The sequence below is a fragment of the Myotis davidii genome, unplaced genomic scaffold (assembly GCF_000327345.1).
Source record: "Myotis davidii unplaced genomic scaffold, ASM32734v1 scaffold370, whole genome shotgun sequence".
NCBI lineage: Eukaryota > Metazoa > Chordata > Mammalia > Chiroptera > Vespertilionidae > Myotis > Myotis davidii.
Window position 1 is genome coordinate 10,783,132 of NW_006288615.1, and position 12,415 is coordinate 10,795,546.

The following is a 12,415-nucleotide window of genomic DNA, read 5'->3' on the forward strand; positions in this document are numbered from 1 at the left end:
GTTTCTGATCACTGTCAGTGGCAGGGGGCTTCTTCCTGCTTTCCCTTTCGCCTCCCTACATTGTGCCTGCATATGCAAATTAACCACCATCTTTGCTGGCATTTAACTGCCATCTTAGTTGGCAGTTAATTTGCATATCGCCCTGATTAGCCAATGAAAAGGGTAGCGGTCGTATGCCAATTACCATGTTTCTCTTTTATTAGTGTAGATTAAAGTTGATTCAAGGGTATCTGCACATCGACATCTCTTGGGTTTCTCTTTGCATGTACTTTCTAGAGTGAGAGGAAGGGATTTAGGGAACTAGACCCAGAGTGCAACAGGCCTGGGACTTACTCTCATTTGTATCACTAGGTAAAGGTTTGAGAATGGCTGGTTTAAACAAAATGAGAAATGGTCTAATTAGGGTGGCTATGTAATTTATCAAACTGGGACACTTCTAAGAATAAAAGGGGGAGCTATTTTTATTATACCTAGTTTAAGTACTTGAGCTGTGAAGTTAGAAAAACAAGGTTTAAAGCCCAATTCTTCCAGTTATTAGCTATATGATATTGGAAAGGTCATTCTCTCAATAAAATGGACTTAGTATTTGCTATCTTACAGGTACTGTGTCAATTAGGTTCCAAGCAGGAGATAGAAACCTCACAATTACTTGAATAGAGTAAGTTTAATGCAAACAATTATTGACTTGAACAGGGGGTTGGAAGTAATGGAGGATGGGCTCATAAGAAGTAAAGAGAATACTACAGAATGCAGCAGTAGCAGTTAACAAGAAGCAGCCACTGCCTGAAAGCTATGGGAATCAGGGAAGAGCCAGTGGAAGATACTGGCTGCAGAAAAGGAGACATATGTAATACCTTAATCAGTAAAGAATTATATATACATACATAAAGGGGGGTGGGGAGTATGATCAACCCTCTGTGCAGGCGGTGGGATGCCCTTGCCAGCCCGGGGTCTGGATGTGTCCCACTGACTTTCATTCCAATTGTTGGAAACCACCTGGCAGCTGCTTTTATATTGTTTCTTTCTTGCAGAGCATCTAGGGAGGGGAAGCGGCGGTGGTGCCCGAGGGTGACTTCTAAAGGGTGTCCCAAAATTCACTCAAGAAGTAATTTTGATAGAAAGCACAGGTTTTTAATTACAAATTGTAAATTTTTTATTGATTCTTAAAGTATATAGTATAGGGTTATGTATGGAATAGCATATCAGGTAAATGGCCTCCACAGCTTTGCTGGCACATATGTACTCTTTTGTTGAAATTTTCCATGACCGAAATGCAGCTGCTCAGGCAATAACAGTTAATGGTGCTCACTATCACGACATGATAATCCATATTTTTATGCCATGGAGGCCATTTACCCGATATGCTATTCCATACATAACCCTATACTGTATCCTTTATGAATCAATAAAAAATTTACAATTTGTAATTATAAACCTGTGTTTTCTATCAAAATTACTTCTTGCGTGAATTTTGGGACACCCTTTTCCGAGGCCAGTGACACTGTTGGGATCATGCCAGTGGCTCTGGTTTATTGGTACCTGGCCCGTTCTCTGGAGATTGGAGCTGCAGGACTACTGAGGAAGTGAGTGGCTGCCGCCAGGCTGGTGGATCACCAGAATTGGTCTCAGCTGAGCAGTGCTTTTACTGTGGGAGCGCACTGACCACCAGGGGCCAGCTCCTGTGTTTATTGTCTGCCCCCTTGTGGTCAGTGCGCATCATAGTGTCTGGTTGTTCTGGTCATTCCGGTCGTTTGGTCACTTAGGCTTTTATATATATAATATATACTAGAGGCCCAGTGCATGACATTTGTGCACTGGGAAGGGAGGGGTTTCTCATCCTGGCCTGTGCTCTGTCGCAGTACAGGACCTCTAGGGGGATGTTAACCTGACAGCTTAGGTCTGCTCCCCTAAGCCGGCAGGCGGACATCCTCCGAGGGGTCCTTAGCGCTGCTGCAGAGACAGGAGAGACTTCCTCTATCGCCGCTACACTCGCCAGTCATAGCCCAGTCAGTGTGCGTCATAGCGACCGGCCGTTCTGTAGTTCGGTCAATTTGCATATTAGCCTTTTATTATATAGGATCTATATATGGGGGGAAAAAAAGGTACTGGCTGCAAAGTGGCCCAAGAAGGTACCAGTGGAAACTATCCATAAGAAGGTGCTTGCCTTGTGATATTGGGCTGCAAAGCTGTCTGATTGACAGGGCACAGGGGGAAGTTTCTGGCCCCTGGTACTACTAGGTGTTACAAGTAGCAGGAGCCAGGTGCTGGAGAAGGTGTGCTCACTGCAGGAGCCTGGCAAAGGGAGCACATCACACCCAGGAAGAGAAACATCCCTTTCCCCTTCAGTGTCACCCCAATACCTCCTACAGACAAAGCTTAACCTTGTGAAATTTTGCAATGAAAAATATTTAAAGAGTTCTGCTCTATTTTTTCAGAATGGGAAATGAAGGGTAGATTTGGAGGTGAGATGCAATGAATGGATAAACAGCTAATCACACTGAAAATCACATGAGTTACACTAATGAACATGCAATATATTAGCACTGAATATGTTTAGCACAGTGCCTGGAATATGGTGAGTGATTAATAGATGCTGTATTATTATTATACTAGTGGCCTGGTGCACGGATTCGTTCACTTTGAAAGAAAATTAGTTGGAAGAAAGATTTATGTGGTAATTACGTTACTTCAAAAATTACATGTCAAAATAGTATATATAATATCTATAATAATGAGAGCTTAATATGCTAATTAGACCGGACAGCCAAACGACCTTCTGGATGTCCTTCCAGATGGCCTTCCAGACAAAGCCAGGGCTGTGAGAGCCGAGGCAGCTGCTGTGGCTGTGAGGGTCAAGCCCCTAGCACAAATTTTGTGCATCAGGCCTCTAGGAGTATTATAAAATTAAAACACGCATGCAATTGGCACCAGTGAGAGCTTTGCATGTATCGCACATGTGTGAGTCAACGTTTATTATTAAATTGCCAGTGTGCATCATATGAACTGTTTGGCCAGTCGGATGGAGGCATGGTCAGTCACTTAGCCATATATATATATTTTCCCCCTACATATCACATTCTAGTTTTATTATCAAATGAGGCTAGGGCTCTAATTAATGAATCTAATTGATGTGAGACAATGATTAATGTTCAAGGAAGATGAGGCAGTATCTATTCTCTGTAGAACTAAAAAAAATGGACAATTATTTTTTGACTCATATAGGTTAGGGAGAATCCTGACCTATGATTAATTTTTTAAACAGAAGTGTAAACACCTAAAATAGAAGCAAGACTATTTTGCTAGGGAACTAGTATGGAAAATTCCAAGCTTAGCTTTTTTAATGTTCAAACAAAACATTATTCCTCATTAATAAAGACACTTTTCCATTGAAGCTTCTTTTTGTATCAAATGAAACTGCATTGTCATCTCATTTATCCTGAATGCTCTTAGAAGGCAAAAGTATGGAAATATCCATCCCATTTTATATTGCCTCTACTTCTCATGATTGACTTAATATCATGTTATTAAAACCAAGTTTCCTACTTTTTCCTTATTGCTAGCAACAGACTAGTGATTTTTGATCCAGAATCATAAAATTTTGTTTATTCAGGGCATGGTTTTTTATATTATTTTATTCATGCTTTCCATATTCAGCACAGTGTGTTTCAGCCGCCCAGATCACAGTTTTAAAGGTTAAACATTAGGGTTTTATATTTGCTGCATTTGTCACATCTATACCTGTATCCCATACTGTTCTCTAAATCCAGTCTTCATTTGCTGTAATAGTTGACTCCTACATAATGTTTATTTAAAGTTTCTTCTCAGAAATTAGCCTTTTATGCAGTTACATGACTTGGCCTCTCATTAAATTAGATTTACAACCTTCCACATTTTTTCCTTTAATGATTTCTTTTCAATTTTACCTGCTTGCTACTTCTTTTGAGCATATATAATGACTGCTTTAGATCAAAATGTCAATACCTATTCTCTTTTTTTTCTAGAATATTTATTGTCTTGGATATAATACCTATATAATGCAAAGTTTAAGAGCCTCCCTTTGTTACATTTCTTGAACCATGAAGATGATCTTCCAATCTTTTCTCCATCATTAGCTCTATGTTCTTTTATGTAGTTTTTTTTTCCTATTCTGCTTTAGGTATTTCTGTTATGTCAATGAAGAGATTAAAAAGTGAAATGAAAAGTATGGAACTAGTAGTTCAGAGCAGATGAAATATCAACTAAATTTACCTTTCCTATAGTATACTGTTTCCCTGCATTTCTGTCCTGTGTGACATGCCTATTAAAGAGAGCTTTATTGAAAAATAGATTTGACAAAGAATTTAGTATTTCATATTTTACTTTGTCATGACTCTTCTACTTTTTGTTGTTCTAAAAATGCCCTGAGAGAAAAGTAATAGTTATTTATAAATACCAGAACCAATCCTAGGTCTGGACACTGGGACACTATAGTCTGTAATATTAAATCTTTCTATGTAATTTGCACAGTCACTTTCTTAAGGTACCTCGTCTTAACCATTCTCTTGGAATGTAAGGAGTCCCTCTCTTTCAGACCCAGACACATGTGTGTATCTGCTGTCCCTGGATCAGTTACCCTGTGTCCACTGCTTTTTGCTCTTGCTCTTCTCTGAAAACAAAAACAAATCAAAACAAAGGCCACCTTTCTCATTCTCTAGCTAGTTCCCAATTCTCACTTGTACTTATGGTTTAGCTAAAAGCTTTCTATTTCCTTAAAACCTTCTCTGATCTTCCAAGTTGACTGTCTCTTAAACTCTTATATAGCTTATTTTTCTTATTGTTGGTTTTTGTCATTTTACAGGTGACATTTATTGCCTTGTATGCTCAGGTGTCATTTCAATATATATACATAATTTTTATATATAATGTATAATATTCATATAATATATAATATATATATATATATATTTCTCTCGTAGTGCCCCAAATGAAAATAGTAAGTCCATAACACTTTTTTGCTTCATGTTAGATGGTCAATAGCTATGTGATGATTCATTAAAACACATGTTTGTTGAATTTGTTTTGCTTAGGGGGGAAGAAGACACCGAGTTTAAGCAGGTATTCCTCATGGAACTCTCAGTCTGATAGTGGGAAATATGCAAATAAGTATGTGAAATAGCAGAACCCAGTCTAGCCCCAATGTTCTCCAGAAGAAGGCCACTCTGCATTGCAAATGAGGGAAGGCTGGGTAGAGAAACTAACATTTGAGTGGAATGCTAACATAAGGGGATAGGAAATGAATTCTAGGCAGGGATAAAAGTGTGTGAAGATATTTGCTGCTCAAAGGTAATACCTCAATTGTAACAGAGAGTAAATCTTACCTGAAATCATAAATTAAAGATTTTAGCCTTTAATTTACCCCTGAAACCTACATAATTTTATTAACCAATGTCACCGCAATAAATTCAATTACAAAAAGATTTTAGCCTTTCAGAATTCTTATGGGTACATGGTATCATTACAGTAGAAATAAGCTAATTCAGAATAAGCTAAAATATCTTTCTTCAGGCAAGCACAGTAAATATTTCCTTTCCAAGATTTTGTAAGGTTTAACATTAGAAGGTAAAATGTATTTTAATGTCAAAATATTTTCAGTGTTCTGTTAAGGTTTCATTTTCAAAGCTTTTAATCTTGAGTAAAATTGGAGTAAGGTTCCATTTTTCCTTAATAAACATTATAGCTCCTGGTACTGTGATATAAACTGTTAATAAATGCCATGAATGCAGGTGGAAATTTGAGGCATGGTACCCCTAAACAAGTTTCCATGAAGGCACTCCTGCTGCAGTGTTGGCAAAGGCAGCTCTTCATGTAAATTCTAGATTAGACTGAATGATGAATTTAAAACAAGTGGGTGCACTCACTGTGGCCCAAATTAAGCCTGTTCTAAAGTTGCTATAGCAACATTATCAGTACCAAATGTCCTGCTCTAAAAAATAATTGGAAACATTTCCTGTTATTTAGGGAGAAAAATAAAATCACTATTAATTTTTTATATCTGCTATACAAAATGCATTATTGTCATGCAATTTTTTTAAAAAGTCAGCAAGTTTCATGAAAAGGTATATGTAATTTTTTGATATAATTATAACAGCAAAATCAAGAAAAATAAGAATAAAATTAGTTTGTAGGCATAATATGACATACCTAGCAGCTAAATAAAATATTTGAGTAAAGATATTATTTGTTCATTCTTAAATAACATTTAAGACCAGACAGTAGTTTGAATAGTTCCTTTGGGTTTTGCATATGTGAATTATTTACCAATTGGATCATGAGCAAATTTCTTCAATATTTGGAAAAAGTTAAAAGGTAGCTGAAGTTTTCAAGTTATTGATAGGCTAGTAAATAAACTCAGATGACATAAAAACGCATGACAATTCAAGAAGCAGAGAAATCTGAAATTTTTTATGAAGGTATCTCAAAAGAATGTACATTTAGAATTTGACCACAATAGCTACCCGATGCAATAAAACTTTAGACCCAGATGCATTTCTTTCTGAAAATGATTTTAATTCAAATCTATCAATAAATTGTTCCTATAGGAAGTTATCAGAAAATATTGTAACATTTTTAGGAAAAGCAAAGGCTCACATAAAATGGAAAATAAAAAACCCCTACAAACAACATACACTGATTGGCTAATAGCATATGAATGTGTATTCTATATAATTAAAAAAATTCTAATTTTAGAAAGAGAGGAAAAGAGAGAGAGAGAGAGAGAGAGAGAGAGAGAGAGAGAATGACTTGTTTCACTTATTCATGCATTCATTGGTTGTTTTTTGTGTGTGCCCGACCAGGATTAAACCCACAACCTTGGCTCATCAGGGGGACACTCTATCAATTAAGCTACCAAGCCAGGGCTATTCTATGTAGTTTTATTCAACATGTCAATACTATTTTCTTTCTTGAGTTTAGAAAGGCAGTTTCTCTTAATGTAATTTTAATTCTAAAGTGCCATTTCATGCTTCATTATCTCTGAGTGGGAGGTATAATTTGTAGTTGTGAATCATGGGTTGTATAGCTAAGTTTATTTTTCTAGGCATTTGAGTGAGGTGAATAATACTTTTTCTTATATAGCAATTAAGCTTTCTTTTTTTTTCTTTTGTTAATCCCTACCTGAGGATATTTTCCCATTGATTTTTAGAAAGAGTGAAAGGGAGGGAGAGAGATGGAGAGAAACATTGATGTGAGAGAGACACATCGTTTGGTTGCCTTCCACATGTCCTAACCAGGGCCAGGGATCAAGCCTGCAACCAAGGTAGCGGCCTTAGACCGGAATCAAACCTGAGACCTTCATTCTGTGGGCCAATGCTCTATCCGCTGAGCCAAACCAACTTTCTTATTTAACAACACTTCATTTTGGAGTGTATACTCTTCATATTGGGAACAAGATGAAAACATATAAGGTGAAACATTTTGGAGAATGCTTAATTCATTTTATTTGCAAAGTGAAAACATTTTATTTGCTTAAACCTTGACCCCACCCTTACCTCCAGTTTCCACTGCTTTCTACCAGGTATCAGCTGTGCTTAATATACTGGCATAACTCAAAGCAAACATGAATGAAGAGGAAAATTCCCTGGTACTGGCTTCTAAACAATTATTTTTTTATGGCACTAATGGGTAGCAGCCAGCAGCTCCTATCTCACTTCCTGAAATAGATTCTATCCTGAGTCCAGGTTTGCCTATTGTATATTTGCCCACAACACACACACACACACACACACACACACACACACACACAAAATTAAACATATAAATGCATTCATCAGCTCCAAATGAAACTTAAATCTGTCATGGAAACCAGAAAAAAATAGGATTTAATTCAACTTTTTCACCAAAGTGTTATATTGTGTCTGTTTAATATCAATTCCATTGTAATTATAATTAAGCTAATAATTAAGCTCTCCTTGTCATTCACCTCATAAATTCAGCTTATTTCTAGGTCCATTTATTCACCTAATCTAGAATGTTCTCCTTGAAGTTTTTGCCTATGTCTAAATCATTCATATTTTCACTAAAAAATCTTAATTGGCTGATGTCAAATGTTGTCATCCTTCATTATCTACTGCCACACTTTAGATGAATTGTTAGTCAAATAGAGTATTTTAGAGTTTGGGCTCTAGAGTCAAGGCTTAATTCAAGCTCAAATTCTGGCATATGTGCTTATAAACAACACTAAATGAATCAGATGTAAAACTTTTAACAAATATGTACAACTAATCCACTATTATCAACTTTTTAAAAATCAACTTTTAAATGAACAAATTTAATAAAAAAATTAATTATGAGGCCAGCTGTGGGCCAGACACGGTTCTAAGTGCTGAGATACGGGAGTGAGTATGGCAGACAAGAACCCTGTTCTTCGCAAGCTCACATTGTAATAGTAATAGAAGAGGGTGGACAATAAATTAAAGATATTCCAGATTATGGTGAATTCTGTAAAGGAAGTAAATAAAGTCATGCAATACAGACTAATTGGAGTTCCTACTTCTTTTGGGGTGGGGGTCAGAAAAAGCCTTGATGAAGGGATGACATTTAGGTTGAGGTCTGCAGACTGAGGAACCAGGATACAGAACCAGGGGGGAAAACATGTATGCAGGTTAGAGGGAAAAGCAAGCACCAATGTCTTGAGTAGAAAATTACATTCAAGGAATAAAAAGGGTGCTGTGGCCAGAATATGAGTTGGGGGAGTGGGGAGCAAGAGTTGTACTTGATAACATTGAGGATTATTAAAAGGAGTTTGGATTTTATTCTAAGATTGAGATAAAAACTGGACTGCTTTGTTTAGTTGTCATATAGATTTTTAGAAAGTTGAATTGGTTCTAAATATTTTTAAATTATGAAATATTGCATAAAATCTCAATATGCTCTGCATATACATGAAGATTTGCCTGATTATTAAAAATCAATTGTACTGACTCACAATTTTCTTATCCACTCAACTTAACACAGATATCTCAGGTGATGATTAGAGCAATAAAAGCAAAAATTCCCTTGATGCCACTCCATGCACAGAGTCACAGGGGAGTGAGCATCTGCCTTTCCCACGTCTAAAGTCTTCTCCGAACAATGGTCAACACCAGAGGGATGAATGAGGAAACACAGATAATTGAACCTGGAGCACAGGAAAGAAGCCAGGCCTGGAATTACAAATTTCGGCATCATCAATGTATAGATGTTTGTAAATTAAGGAAATGAGATCACCTAAGGGGATAGTATAGGTAGAATAGGGCCCAAAGGAAGCCCTGGGCCATGCCAACATTTAAAGTAAGTTTAGGTAAAGGAACAGGTGTCATCCAAAGGGCTAATTAGGACCAGCAAGTAACAGAAAAATTAGAAGAGAAAAATTTTTTTTTAAAGAAAAAGTACTTTGTAAACTGTGAGATTGAATATTATGAAAACAGGCACTTCTGCTGGATTGGCAACATAACGATACTCCTAGACTTTGACAAGCACCATAGTGATGGGAAGGTGAAGATAAGTAACTTAGGGTGGTGAAGGAATGCGTGATAAATGAAGTAGGGGAAGTGAAGGATGCAGTGAATTTGTGGAAATTCTTTTTCTGTGAAGTTGGATGTGAGACAGCATGGAGAAATAGGGTGGTGGCCAGAAAAAACACAAGGGAGTCAAGGATTTTTAAAAAGTTGATATTAGTGGAATATATATATATATATATCTTACATCTGGTTTCTCATTTGTAAAAGAGGCAAAATTAAGCATCATACTTCCAGTGGCTACTATGAGGATTAAGAGGTATTGCAAGCAAAGGACTAGCACCATACTTGGTGTATGGCCCAAGGCACCAGGGAAATAAAGGCACTCCAATCAGGCAGAAGATTCCAAGACTTAGAGGTTACCTCTCAGGAGCCAAGGACAAAGACCAAACCTCGCTTTGTTAAGGTTAATCCTTTACTGCACACTTTACAATCTAGATGCATACGAGAAACTCTGTGTTCCGTGTACTCACAACTGTAAACTGACTTTTGTCCAGCCCTGCGTATAACATTTAAACAATATGTAATTTAATTAGTAGCTCAAGTCAACAAGGAGTGCCATAATGCTGTGTTTGTTTAAATAGCGCTTACTAAAGATATTCAGAGAAACACCTGAATATCTGAGTTTGAGCTGGGGTGATACAGGAAGGTGTTGTAGAAAAAGTCCTATTTGAAGTGGGATTACCTGGGATCCAGGGATTACCTGGATTTGAACTTCCTGAAAGAAAAGGGAAGGCACCTCCAGGAGTGTGAATAGAGGAAGGCCCCTTCCCAAGGAGATGCGAAGGATAGAGTAGAGTGAGGTAAGACTGAGAAGGCAATGCATTAATTTCCTAGAGCTGAAAGGGCGAGGGCTACGCCCTCCATCTTACCCTAGCAGCCATGTGCTCGGCCGGGCTTCTTCCCGGAAGTCCAGGCCTCTGCTAGCCACGCCCAGGATTTCTTTGAACTAGCCAGTGATGGTCAAGGGAGGTGCACACCATGGATATGACCACATCCTGTGGGACCCGACTTGCGCCTGGCCAATCGGCAGGGCCCCCGGTCACCTCTCCTCCCCTTACTCCACCCCCCTATAAAACTCCTTCCCACTGGGCTAGCCCTCTCTATGCCACTTGGCTTGCCGCTGCATCAGTGAGTGTGGTGGATGGGGAGCCAAACTAGTTCGAATAAAGACTCTTTGCTTTTGCATCGGACATGGCTGGCTCCCTGGTGCAGTCTATTGGGGATCTTGAAATCTGGGCATAACAAGAGCTACAAACCAAGTGGTTTAAAACAGCTTTTTCTCTTGAAGTTCTACAGGCCCGAAGTCTGGAGTCAAGGTGTTAGCTGGCAGGTTCCTTGTGGAGACTCCCAGGGAAGGTCATCTATTATATCTCCTTGCCTCAAGTACTGTCAGCAATTGGTGGCTTCCTTTTATTGTAGATGCATCACTAATACCTGCCTTCATCATCAGATGGCCTTCTCCCTCTGTCTGCAGCTCATCTCTGTCTCTATTTTGCCTTCTTATAGGACACCAGTCATTGGATTAGAGCCCGCTGTACTGTGCTAAAACCTATAATTTCAACCTAACCAAGTAAATCGGCAAAGTCCTCACTTCCAAATAAAGTTTCATTCTGAAGTTCCAGGTAGACAGGAATTTGGGGGGCGGGGGGAGCGGACTATTCAATCCCATATAGGCAGATTGGGGGAAAATGTGATCTAAGATGGGCTGTAGCTTACAAAAATTGTTACAAAGACACAAACAATACTTGAATACCTTTTAAAAAACAATTCACTAAACAAGGTCTTTCATACTTTCTCAATCACTCTTTTTGAACACTAGAATGCCATTCCCCCACCCTCGCACCAAGTACAATAGCCCTAAGTGAAGAATTTGTGGTGGTGGGAGCAATTTGATTTCAAACAGGGAAAAACAGTGCATGTCTCTTTTCACTTGATTTCAAAGAGACATAAAGAAGAACAATCTGAGTAAAGCAGGGCAGCTTAGTGACTCAGAGGGCAGAGTCCTTGGCCAGGAAGTTGAGGCGCCATACATGCAAGGAGAGAAAAAGGCAAGGTTGGGTGGAAGAGGGCCAGGAAGGAGAGGGTATGGGGGAGATACTGCCTTCTGTATTCTGTCTAAATGTTTTATTTTCCTGCTTTTTCATGACTGAAAACAGTTTTGTTTCAAAAGTAGTTTGCAGAGCACCTGTGGTCTTTTTTGAAAAGGTGAATTCCAGTACCTTATTTTGGACCTACTAAATCAGAAAGTCTGTGGGTGGGGGGATGGGTGGGGGAAGGGAGGCCTTGGGAATCTGCATTTCCCACCATCTCACCAAGTGATTCTTAAGCATAATAACATAGGAGAACCACTCTATTAGAGTTTGGTTTGGATTTAGGATGCACATATTTTTAGAAAGGTTAAAGGGATACTATTCCACAGATCCGTTTTATTAGAAGAATGAAAATTATGGTTTTGAAGTGGGTGAGTTCTTAAGCCCAGAGTTACTGGGGCCCAGGTCAAGTCCAAGCAGGATCCCGTGTGAGGCAGAATGTGGGCACAGAGTCTAGCTGTCTGGACAGAGAACTGGGATATGGTTGAGGAGATGAGAAAAAAGAACAGTAATGTCAAAGATAATCTTTGCCTAAATAACAACTTCATAGAAAGGTAGATTTGTGCCCAAGAAGGGATAATTTCTTGCCTTCTTCTCCCTCCTTTCCAGCTTCCAGCATTCATTCCTGGGGATTAAGGGTTAGGCTTTTTTAGTCTAACCTGGGAATGCAATTGGCATGTATAAATCTATTTCCAGGGAAAAATAATCTTTTAAAAAATATATATATTTTATCGATTTTTTACAGAGAGGAAGGGAGAGGGATAGAGAGTTAGAAATGTTGATGAGAGA